The 12,841-nt window shown below is 38.1% G+C and overlaps 2 pseudogenes; one reads left to right on the top strand and one right to left on the bottom strand.

Annotated features, from left to right (window-relative positions):
- Nucleotides 1-4,124, bottom strand: part of LOC130866885 (olfactory receptor 13J1-like) — a 64,220-nt pseudogene extending 60,096 nt beyond the window's left edge.
- A 1,128-nt stretch (nt 4,125-5,252) lies between these two features.
- On the top strand, nt 5,253-5,714 carry LOC130867119 (uncharacterized protein C9orf85 homolog; annotated as a pseudogene).
- The last annotated feature ends 7,127 nt before the right edge of the window (nt 5,715-12,841 follow it).

Here is a 12,841-nt window from a genome sequence, read left to right on the forward strand (position 1 = left end):
TATATCTCACTAAATTAGAGGCCAGCCCGTCCTGCAAAGTGAGTTCCATGAAAGCCAGGGCAACACAGAGGAATCTGTCTTTAAAAAAGGAAACAGGATGTCTTTTTGTTTCACCTTGAAAACACACCTAACATGATTATTATAATAAGAGACTGTTAGGCCAATTTATTCTTTTGAAGGGGGATATTTTATTTGGATGATGTGTTATCTTTTTAGATACCTCAGTTGTCTAGTGGTTTTTAGATTCCCTAGTTCAATGTTTTCATCCTTTTGTAAAGACAAAACAAAACTCTGCTGTAACCCTAACTTTATGAGGATTTATTGTTGGAAATTACATTTAATCAAAAGGAAAACATCTGTTAATCTTATGAATTAGTTAAGATTGAATGATAATGCTCTCTGATAAACTATTGTCTCTTTTATTCAAGAGTTCTTTTTGTTTGAAGCTAATCTTTAAGGATCGAAGTGGTCTCTATAACTTTATTCCCCAATTTAATACATATCGTGGTTTGTATTCTGAATGCAATGAATCTTTAAAGCATACAGGTTGGTTTAATATAGCAGGGCTTTTTTATTATCTAATGTCTCCCCACAGCTGTTGTTTCCTTTTTACTAGCATTTAAAACTGTAAAAGTTAATAATCTATTGTGTAACCTATCTCTATGGCCTTAATTACTCCTTTCTGTTAACTGAGCATATATTTTAAGATGCCTGATGAAGTGTTAAACTAATTAATTTTTTTCAATATCAAAACAACCTAAAAAATGATTTAAAATCTGCTTCCTGCTACATGGAATAGAGCAGAATATGTGGATTGTGCCCTATCTACCTGTTTAACACATTGCACACCGAGAAATCTCTGCACATCAGAAACTCTTTTTGTCCCCTGGAACTAAGCTTCACTGGATCACACCATTGTAGCTAGTGGTAACACCATGTTAAAAGCACTCTACTTGACTATTGCTCAACCAGGTCCTAAACAATTTGTAATCTTTATAACACAAACCTGAAATTGGAATGCAATATTCAGAACTTCTAGAAACTAAACCTTCAGTTTTATAAACTCTCTTCACAATGTACAACAGAGATACAACCAGCATCATTTCCTTCCATTCCAGGGCTGCAGTATTTCTATACACAAAGAGGCTCAGAGAACAAGGGCCACTGCCAACATGAACCACATGGACCAACATAACTACAGTCTACCTCATGGTACTTCTAAGTATCAGCAGAAATGATATTTCAACAGACCTGCTCTGAACACCCCCCACCCACTTATTACAGGATTGCTTATGGTCTTTCTTACCACCCCATACAGCAGAGACAGAAGAGAATCATGAAATGAACTCACAAACAGTCTCCCACTAGTACTCTTGATTTTTAACCCTTCCCAGAATCCCTCACTAGCTAGGGTCACCCAGCTGGGCCTCTCAATATTAGCAGCTCCTCTACAGCAGGATCAGAGATCAAATGACTCCGACAGCACAGTCCTTCCAGTCCTGCCCTCCCAGCCCAGCAGACAGGGCCCCAGTTTAGACAGTTTGTATTTAGTACACATTTTCCCACTCTACTAGAGCACATCCTCTTCCTCATCTAAAGCACAGGGTCCTTTGTGTGCACATTCCATTACATACCCACTTTTCAGTTCAGCCATCCCATTGGTTCAGAGATGGGAAATCCTGCAGACAAACAGGTCACATTCATAAAGTAACTACTTTTACTGTGTAACTGTGGCTACTTTGTAACTGTTGTTAAAGAAGAACAGACAGGAATTAGAAAACAATACAGGGGACTTAGGGGTTGGAAGCAGCAAGGAAAATGTAAATATGATGTAGTTGTCACCTCAAAAATTATTTTGAAAACTTGAGACAGACTTTATGGTCATGTACTCCATAGACAAGGGATTTGTATTAGAGCACATTAAAAATTTTTCATGTATTTTCTCTAAAGATCAATGTCTTAATAGAGAAAAGTTCTGTTAAGTAGGGCCACAACATTTTGCCCAGATCTTCTATTGTAGATGAACTACTGTAAATATAGCAATTAATTTTAAAGATAAAGTCAGTCCCTTTCCCAGATTCCTATTTGTGCTGGTCTGTGGACTGCAAACAATGGTCAATCAGGACATTCACAGAGGATCTACAATTGACTACCTGAATCCACACAGCTAATCTCAACTACTTATGAAGGGGAAAAGTTTTCACCCTCAGTCCAGCCTGTCCTTTCTGCACTGTGTCTCCACCAGCTTCAATAAACACTTCCTCCTCTTGTAGTCTGAGGACAGAAGGAATGCTCCATATGCAAATCCTTTTCCTGCAACTGCAATGCATAGTCAACTGCATGACTCACATGCATAATTTTAAAACTGTGAGGTTGTGCAGTCATTTGTTTGTAGGAATTTTGAAAGTGTAATATACAGGACAGCAAGGTCATTGCCCTGGGCAGCAGCAGACCTAGGGCACCTGAATCAACATAAGAGAACTTGTCTCAGAAACTGTTTTTCTAACAGGATGGAAATGCAGCTGTTCTAGAATTAATATAACTTTCATTAAGAAATCACTTCACACACTTACGGTGCCAAACTGTAATGCCTCCGTGAAAGGCTTGATAAAGGTTGTTTTTTGATATGGGGATGTGCCTGGTGTCTGGTTTTAAATCAACAGTGGATTCTTTGTAATGGTTTGGAGCCAAATATCTGGACAATCCAGTTAAACAATGTGTACCTTAGCATCCTAAACTCTAACAGCCCTGATTAAAATACATTTATCTTTTGGGTGATTTACAGGTAGTCCTCCCTCAGCTAAATTCTACTTTGGGAGACTGAACTATTTCCAAGGCATTGGCGAATCCTTTGCATCAGCAATTCTCCTCTTCTATGTTGCAGCTTAGAAGTGCAGTGCTACCCAACAGGTGAGATGCCTTGACACCGTCCACATAGTTAAACATAAATGGAGATTGTATGTAAAGGTTAAATGCAAAGTGCTCAACATTGAGAAGATGATGAAGAAACTAGGCTTCCCTGACTTTGGCATATTGAAGTTGACAAGAAAGAAAGATGTTTGAACACACAGCACCCTGCTCCCAATTCTCTAAGCGGATTAAGCCCAAAGCACAAAGTTATTCAGAGGTCTGTCCCTAGGTCTAGGAATTAACAGGACCACGTGGGACTTCACAATGCAGGATATCTGGTGGCAGGTTCCCACACCGATCCTGCCAGGACAAAACAGACTGTCTCCTGCACCTCACCCTCTGCTTCTCCCCATCTGGAGACAGCATTCCCCCACTCACCATGTTGTGGTTTCTCAGCTCGCCAAAGCTCTCAAGTTTATCAACTTCCTGCAGCAGCAACTTCACTGGAACACAGGAAACCACCAGTGCCAGCTCCTCTGCATAATCGAGTCTGAATGCAAATACCCGGAAGAGCACTGCAAAACATCTGACTGGCAGGTCACCTGGAGGGCCTGATTGGCTAGTGAGACCTGAGTGACAAAAACACTTCCCACAGAACTGAAGTGTACTTAAAGAGACAGCACAGAGATTTCGGGCCATTCCATCCACCTGAGTCAAAGATCATTTCTTGATTGGCTGAGATATGCATTTCAATAGCACTTGCCCCTGGCTATAACAGCCAACATCATCATAATCCTGGACGCCATAGGAGATTTCCCTTTTACCTCCAGAGTACTACTTGGCCAGTTAGCTTGTACAATGAGTTCACTGTGCTGTGCTAGGTGGGTACAGTGAACTCCTTTCCCACAGGGGAAAGAATGCCCAGAATATTAAGAGATAAAGAGAGTTTTAAGATCACAAAAGGAGATATTTGTTCTGTGGCTGCATGCTGAGGTCAGATGAATTGAAGGTACTTTTTACATGGTTTTCACAAGGATTCACACAATAGAAAAGAGAAAAGCTGGAGCCAGATCTCAAACAAAATGATAGGTCTTTACCCCATCAGAAGGCTGGATGATGGCTCCATTGCTTTATGGGTTTTATTACTGAAATTCAAAGCAAACTCCAGGGAAATAAATAATAATAAAAAGAGTACTGTTCATGGAAATGTGAATAATGGAACTAGAAGGAATGTCTTCATTAGCATTATTGTTTGCCAGCACATCTTCCTCCATGGTCAGGTGGATAAAATATACAACTGTGGTATTCAAGATTCTCTACATGAACAGGAAAGGTAGAATGAATCTCAACATGTATGTAAAAAGTGGGCTTATTAGAATGTCTCACAAGATATGTTTCAGGTTGTCTAAAAATAGCTACTTATAAATGACAATTGAAGAATCCAGTAGATTGCTTCTCAGCCTTTTCCCAAAGATCAAGTGAAGAATCCAGTAGTTGTTCAGCCCATGAGGTTTGATGTCTCAGCTGGTTTTAAGTATTCACCAAAATTTCAAAGACGTAGTCTCTAGTACTAGTAAAGGAATGAGCTTGGTAGCCAGAGCAAGGTGACAAAAAAGAGACTTTTCTGCTTCAATATACTTTCTATGTAATTGCTGCTACCAGAAGGTGAGAAGGTTAAAGTTAAATAATAGTCTTGTTTGATTCAGATTTTCTTGTTTTGGTGATTTCAAGACAGGATTTTTCTGTGTAGGTGTGGAACTCGTTCGGTAGGCCAGACTGGTCTCAAACTCAAACAATCCCAGTGCCTTTTGTTGTGACCAGATTATGACCCCCAGAAAGAGAGACCAACAGAGATGCCCATACTGTAATAAGCAAGGTTTAATCAGCATAATGCAAGCATGTTTGGAACTCATCTCCATCCCCTTACAGGAAGGTAGAGAGAAGTTGTATCTCTTCTGTGAGGTAAGATTTTAAAGGCATAACTACAAAGAGAATCTTTGATGCTGCTTTGGCATGGGTACAAGGAGTTTTGCTCCCTTTTATTCTGTTAAGTCAGCTTTCTCCTTGTTCTTAGAGCAAGGCCACTGTTCTTGAGTTAGGCCATCTTTAACAGCCTGTACCAGGTGGATGGCTGGGCTGATCTAAGTGACCTTCTGCTTGAAATCTTGCAGGTGGAAGAGGGGAAGGTCACTATCTTCCTGAGAAAACATTCTGCTAGGAAATTTCTTCTCACCCCTTTGATAATAAGGGGTGAGGGTACCACACCTCTTGCTCCTGAGTCATGGTGTTAAAAGTGTGCATGGCCATCAAGCAGCTAAAGCTGGGTCCAATTATTTCAAACTATCCAGATTAATGGAAGATTTTCCCATTTCAAAACCTTTAAGTAGGCTTGTGATTTGGTGATGAGTTTCCAGAAAGGCAACGTTTCTCACTCCAGGCCACAGAAGCACCAGAATATGTTCACCTTCAAAAATGACAAGTTTGATAAGTGTGTTCAGACCAAGAAAATTAATGCAAAACTTCATGATGGAGTATGTCAGCGCTGCAAAGAAGTTCTCGAGTGGCGTGTAAAATACAGCAAATACAAACCGCTGTCAAAGCCTAAGAAGTGTGTTAAATGTTTACAGAAGACAGTAAAGGACTCTTATCACATAATATGTAGACCATGTGCCTGTGAGCTTGAAGTTTGAGCAAAATGTGGAAAGAAAGAATACATTGTTATTCAATTTAATAAAGAACCAGAAAATTCAGCAAATACTAAAAATCAAGGTTCTAACTGTAGACAAAGCTGCAGAGGGGAGGAAGACAGTGATGAGGATTTAGACGCTGACACTGACTCAGATGGGGAAGATGGGGACTCTTAGGTGACCTGACATCACCGAGATGACTGCAGAGGGCTTGACAGACACAGAGACATCCAATGTGGGAGTCCGAAAAGGTTGTCCAAAACAGGCAGAGCTGACGCATGAGCAGTATAAATTATTTACAACATTTGAATAACAGAAACTTTCAGGTTTTCACAATAAAACTTGAGCTGCATATACAGAATATGCATGGAAAGTTCCTGTGGCCTGTTGTACAATCTATGGAAATTGTTTAGAAAAGCATATTATCTAATGTCAAACTATCCGGTGTTGAGAATTGCTGGTTGTACAGAACTATCTCTTGGAAAATTAAGATGATTAACTCATAGTGAGTACATTTTTGTAACCTGACCTCACATGTGTAACTTCCTTAGCAAAAGCCCCCTCATATCTTACAAAGCAAAACCATTTATTTTTATACACAAACACACATAAAATCAGGTGTAGAGATTTTCCTTCAAAATATTTTTATATATGCCATTCCATTGTTTTTACCTTTTCCAGTTTGGAAATACATACTCAGAAAAAAATGTGTGGAGTATATAGTTAATAACTGGAAAGGAAACTAGCCTTCATGCTCAATGGAGATACTCGCAGTGTCAGAAGCTCCAGTGATGCTCTTTCATGTAAGCTATTACATTGCTCTGAATTCTCACTTTGCTGTCAGTGGTTCTACTTGTGGACAGTGTAGGTTAGCTTTGTGTGATTGCTGAATGTGTGTGTATGCTTAAAATCCAAAAGCTATAGAAAGGTGGTGAGGCAATACAATGAACTTTTCCACATTCTGTTCATCGATTCTCAATTTTAATGTTTTATTATGTTTTCTTTGTGTCTTTATCTCCACATATGTATTTATGACATGTATGTATGTGTGTGTATATATGTGCATATATATTTTCTGAACCATTAAAATAAATGTGAAACCCTGGCTTTAAAACAAAAACAAAAAACAAAACCTTTAAGTAAAATCTCTTTCAGGTATAATTAATTCATTGTGTATTAGTTAATTCCAGAGGTAGTCAGTTTGACTACCAAAAATAGCCATTATAACAGCCAAGACAAAAGAAATGAGAAAAAAATATTGCTTGCAGGAGGCACAAAGTGCACTGGAGTTATTTTCAAAATAATGTTTTTTCTCAACAAAGGAAGAATGGGGATTTTACTTAGGACGTCTGAACATGCTCATGTAATGTTCTCCCTTTTCTTAAGCATGATAAATTAACAAATCCACTAGTGAACATGATTACAATGTAAAAACAGATATTTAGGGACATTCTTACCACGAAGTCTTGTAGGAACATATTTAAGTTAGACAAATGATGGAAATAAATGTCTCTTGAATGTTCATATTTTGCCATAAGGTCTTACTTGAAAATCAAGTAGATGACACTGTGAAAAGTTGATTGTCAATCTTGATGTTTGATCTAAAAGATAACTGTACCAACACCATATATCTCACAGATACAAAAGATAGAGAACAAAAAACCAAAAAACTTGAAGGAAAAGTCACCTAACGGCCCTCTATACAGTGCTCCTGGATGAACAGTTATGATGATCTCTGTTACTCTCAGAGCAAAGCTGCTTTTGCTGTGAGCAGGGTGGCAAGGCAGAAGGCCACAGCTGCTTCCAAGAAAGGTAAGAAGGTGTCCATTTTAACTAGCCCTGGCTTGCTGTCTGTCTTAGGGTCAGGACATCACTGTAGAGAATTTCAATCTTTCTTTTTTCTAACCTTAAAAAATATTTAGTTATATAATATTTTGCTTGCATGCACCTATGCACAGTACCTACAGAGGGCAGAAGAAGGGATGAGATACCTAGCACTTGAATCAGAACAAATGGTGAGCTAGCATGCAGGGGCTAGGTATGGAAACAGGGTCCTCTGTGAAAACAGCCAGTGCTCTAATTGCTAAGCCATCTATCTAGCCCCTCTTTTTAATTCATAATTAATCTTTAAAAATTGTTAATCAAAAGACAATACATCATTTTTTATCTCTTTATTCCATCTCTGCCACAAATCCCTTCCAACTTCATGCTTGTTAAGTGTGAGTAAATAAGTATGCTGAAATACATAAATGTGTCATGCCCAAATCTGCAAAGTCTCCAAAAAGCCAACAAGGAGATCAAGTCCTATATATAAAAGCAAAGAGCCTTTATTTTATGCAAGTTTACAAACTCGGTCTCTCTGCATGTCCAGCGTATTGGAATAACTGGAGAGCCCTGAGCTGAGTTAGAGTTGAGGTTTTATAGTAGTAAAGGTGGGGGTGAGGGGTTTCTAAGTTTTAGGACCCCTGATTGGCTGACATTTGCCTATGGGTGTCCTGGTGAGTGTGTGCTGGCAGATGATCCTATCTGCAGCTGTTGGAATGTTAAGCATTTCCTTTGGATGGTCTACTTTGGTGGTGCTTGGGTAATCTCAGTTTATATTGATATCGATTTTTGTAAATTGATTCAAAATTACAGTTGTTTTGTTAGAAAATTAGATATATACATATATATATGTTTCTAACCTCGATCAAAGTATTGTACCTATATACCTTATTTAACAATTTAATGCAAATTTGTACACCTTGAAAGCTATTATTATCAACTAATTAGAATATCATGAAATTTAAATTAGTAGTCATCAATTATAATCCATCTTGTAGTTATATTAGGTATATTTTCAAGGTCAAGCTGAGATATATTTTAGATAGTCTATGACAATTGGGCATGACTTACCATGGGTATGGTTTTCTCTGTAAATGTGACCAAAAAAAGGAGTAGGAGTTTATGTTCTCTCTTTGTTAGTCAGAGCTGGTGCAATCCTGGCTGTTGGTCATCATAGCTCTTGGGAGAATTATATGACAGGATCATCTAGAACAGTGGTCTATACCTAGTTCTCTCTTTCTGAGTTTATTTTTCCTTTGAACCGTGAATAAATTGTTAAGTACACTTTTGTGGGTTCTCTCTTAAATAGGAGGCATGGTGGTGTGCATGCAGACTTGGTACTAAAGAAAGAGCTGAGAGCGCTACATCCAAATCACTAGGCAGCAGGTAGTGAAAAATACTTATATGTCCCTTGACCAAAGAATGAACAAGGAAAGTGGGCTACATTTACACAATTGAGTACTACACAGCAAAATAATGAAATCTTGAAATGTGCAGGCAGATGGATGGATCTAGAAAACACTATATTGGTTGAGGTAACCAGACCCAGAAAGAAATATTGTATATACTCACTCATAGGTAACATTTAGACATAAAGAGAAGAAAAACCAGCCTAAAATTCACAATTCCAGAGAACCTAGACAACATGAGGAACCTAAAAGAGGCATGCATGAATCTAATATACATGGAAAGTAGAAAAAGACAAATTCATGACATCTGTTAGTTCTCAAACACAGTGGTGTTTATTTATACAGCTTGTTGCCATGTAATAAAAAAGAACTTTTTCAATCCTGTGCTATTGACATGATATTTTTATGAATCCTGATGTCATCATCACATTTCCAAACAATTATTATTCAGATTCTACATTTCTTTATGCTAGAGGACCTAACAGACCCATGTGGGATCTAATGTGTATTATGTATATAAAAAAAAGCCTATTCCTGATTATATCTTGAACCTGAAGAAACAATGGAGTCAATTCTGCATCATGGGGTATAAATTCTGTGGTTTCAATATGCAAAATTACTCTTTTTGCATATTACAAATCAATAACTATGTGGAGAAGTCCTTTAAAATCCCTTAGTACAGAAAATAGAACACTAAGACAAATAACTATTAAAGGGACTAAAGATAATCTAAGATAAACTATAATTGTGCTCTAAACCTACATCATCCAAACCTCTCCAGAATCACAAAAGTTCTAATCAACTGATTGTTCTTGCAGAAGGCCCAGTATAGGTGTGGCATTCTTCTGGGAACAACTGTTCACAGTTGTTTAGTCCTGTGTCATTAGGCAGAAATTCACAATGACTGGAATGGTTACTGAGAAGTTTCTTTATGACATGGGGACTAGAAAGCAGAGAGAAGGAATACAGGAAAGGCCAGAGAAATATATAACTTACACGGCACATCTCCGGTGACCTACTTCCTCCAACTATACTCTAAAGATCACACTAATCCAGCTGGGCGGTGGTGGCTCACGCCTTTAATACCAGCACTTGGGAGGCAGAGGCAGGCGGATCTCTGTGAGTTCGAGACTGGTCTGGTCTACAAGAGCTAGTTCCAGGACAGGCTCCAAAAAACCACAGAGAAATCCTGTCTCAAAAACAAAAACAAAAACAAAAAATAAAACAACAAATAAATAAATAAAAGAAAAATGGCATTCCAATGTGTGGCCAAAATTTTCAGATAAAATCTGAAATACCTTGGAAAAGGAATCTAAACACAAAACTACAGAGACAAATGTAGCTTCTCGGTAACTGCCTTTTCTTTGGTGGGCTATACTAGAGTTCAGTGATCAGAGTCTTGCCTCCTTTTACAGATGGCTTTCTGAATCGGCATTTGCAGAAAATAGGCAGTTCTTTTAAGAAACATTAAGTTTTCTCGTACAGTGTCTTCTTTCTCTTGCTGACCTGAGGTCCTAGGTTATGAACCTTCTGGCCACACCCCTGTATTTCTGCAAATCAAAGAATGTGTGGAGCCCTGACTTGATTCTCCAGGACAGATATACTCTGGTGTTAAGGTCATGTGTTTGTGGCTGCAGTCCACCTTTGGTCATTTATTCAACATGACTGTATCTTGAATAGTTTCTAGACAGTATTATTGGGAATTATCTTCAACACCTTCACAGAAATGTCCTTTCTTAGTCAGAACACTGATCTCCTTTGCTCCTGTGCACTATATCATATAGAAATTTACCATAGGGCTGGAGAGATGGCTCAGTGGTTAAGAGCATTGCTTGCTCTTCCAAAGGTCCTGGGTTCAATTCCCAGCAACCACATGGTGGCTCACAACCATCTGTAATGAGGTCTGGTGCCCTCTTCTGGCCTACAGGCATACACACAGACAGAATATTGTATACATAATAAATAAATAAACATTTTTAAAAAAAAATAAATAAATAAAAAAAAAAAAAAGAAATTTACCATAAAGTTCTGTGTTCAAAGATATGATTCCTGACTTTTACTGTGAAATGGTATTTTCCCCATTTTTAATTCTGTGTCCAATTTCTTAGTAGTTCAGAATTCTGAGTTATTTAAATGCATGATGATTATGGTCTACAAACAAAAGTCAGGATAAGAGAAAATTTTGAACTGTGAATACAAAAGTGATGTGTTTACTGTCATTAGTAGAAGGTGCCACCAATAAATGATAACAACATGACTGCTCTTTCTGGCCAACCAAGAATGATCCACAACCTCGTAGAATGATCTCAAGCAAGGGTACACCTGATAAGTGAGTTTTTATGTTCCAATTATGTTCAATTGCTTTGTGTAAATAGCCAACTATCTTTTAAAGACTTACATTTTTTGCTTGTTTCCTGATTATTTCTTTTGTACTTTTCCCTCATTTGATGAACATTTGGGGTCAAGAATTCTTTAAGAACAAAGACTAAGTTACTTTCCAATACTATCAGTCCTTTATTTCTTCTGGGCCAAGGATGAATTAAGATGAACTTAGATCATCCTTTTATACCTTACTATTATTAATGACATGTTCATGAGGCTGAAAAAAAGGCTCAGCACTTATAACATTGGAGAATCATCCAGAGAATCTTTGATACCCAGCACCCACTAGACAGCTCACAACTGTCTGTACCTCCAGTCACAGGAGAGTAGACACTGTCTTCTGGTCATCACTAGTACCCGAGATACACTTGCTATACGCACTGGTCAAACTCCTACATCTAAATTTAATTTCATTCCTTTTTAAGGTAACAGACACATGAAGAAAACCTAGTTAAAATATATAATCAAATACAGATCTGTCTTTTCAGTATTTGCCCATTTTGTACCCTAAGCATCCATAAGAATGCACCTGGTCTTCAGGACCTCCAACTACAGGGAGTTCTATCCAATAAGATATGGTGCTATGAGTCAAACTTGGGTACCCAAGAGGAATAGTACTCAGGAGACAACTCTCCAGGTCCCACATGTGTCATAATTCTTCAGGTAGAGGAGTCACACTGTTCCTTCCGTCTTTTATCACTTCAAGTCCACTGTAGATGGTTATCAAAGATTCAATGGATCGAATGTGAATGGAATTTGTATATTGCTTCTTATTTTCATTGTTAAGAGAGCTGTCTCTATATGAGGGAATATTTAAAGTTTGTTGAAATCCATTTGACTCCAGCTAGATTTTATTAGGAAAACTTCCTTAACTTGGGATAGGCTTTGTCTTTTTTTTAATATTTATTTATTATGTATACAATATTCTGTCTGTGTGTATGCCCGCAGGCAAGAAGAGGGCACCAGACCCCATTACAGATGGTTGTGAGCTACCATGTGGTTGCTGGGAATTGAACTCAGGACCTTTGGAAGAGCAGGCAAAGCTCTTAACCTCTGAGCCATCTCTCCAGCCTCCATGGCTTTGTCTTTTGTGATCTTTTTGAGATAGGATTTGTCCACATAGCCATTGATGCCAGGTATGCATCATGTGGAACAAGCTGGCCTCAAACTCATTGAGATTAGACCCACCCACACTCCTGTGTTCTGTAATTAGAGCCATGCACCTCTAAGTTGAGCTGAAATGTTTTTAAAGGACATATTGAGTCAAAAAAACATAATGAAAGACTTAAAAGGGAACTTCATTGTTTTGATAAATAACAATATTTCTTCAAATTGTATAATTTAAATGGCCAAACCACTTCATATGTTCACAATCATGAGTCATTTTTATTGCATTGTCAATTCTATCCATTTAAAAATGTTTGAGGGAGGCAGAGGCAGGCAGATCTCTGTGAGTTTGAGGCCAGCCTGGTCTACAAAGGGAGTTCCAGGACAGGCTCCAAAGCTACAGAGAAACCCTGTCATGAAAAAACAATAAAAAAATAAAATAAAAATGTTTGAAGTGTGTTTTTGGAATATACCTGTGCCACACTGTGTATGTAGCGCAGATAGGAAAACTAACAGTGGTCTATGATCTACTTTCACTTTGTGAGTTTTAGTCCTTAAACCTAGGGAGTCAATTGACTGCAA

Source organism: Chionomys nivalis, chromosome 26 (assembly GCF_950005125.1).
Source record: "Chionomys nivalis chromosome 26, mChiNiv1.1, whole genome shotgun sequence".
In the NCBI taxonomy this organism is placed as follows: domain Eukaryota; kingdom Metazoa; phylum Chordata; class Mammalia; order Rodentia; family Cricetidae; genus Chionomys; species Chionomys nivalis.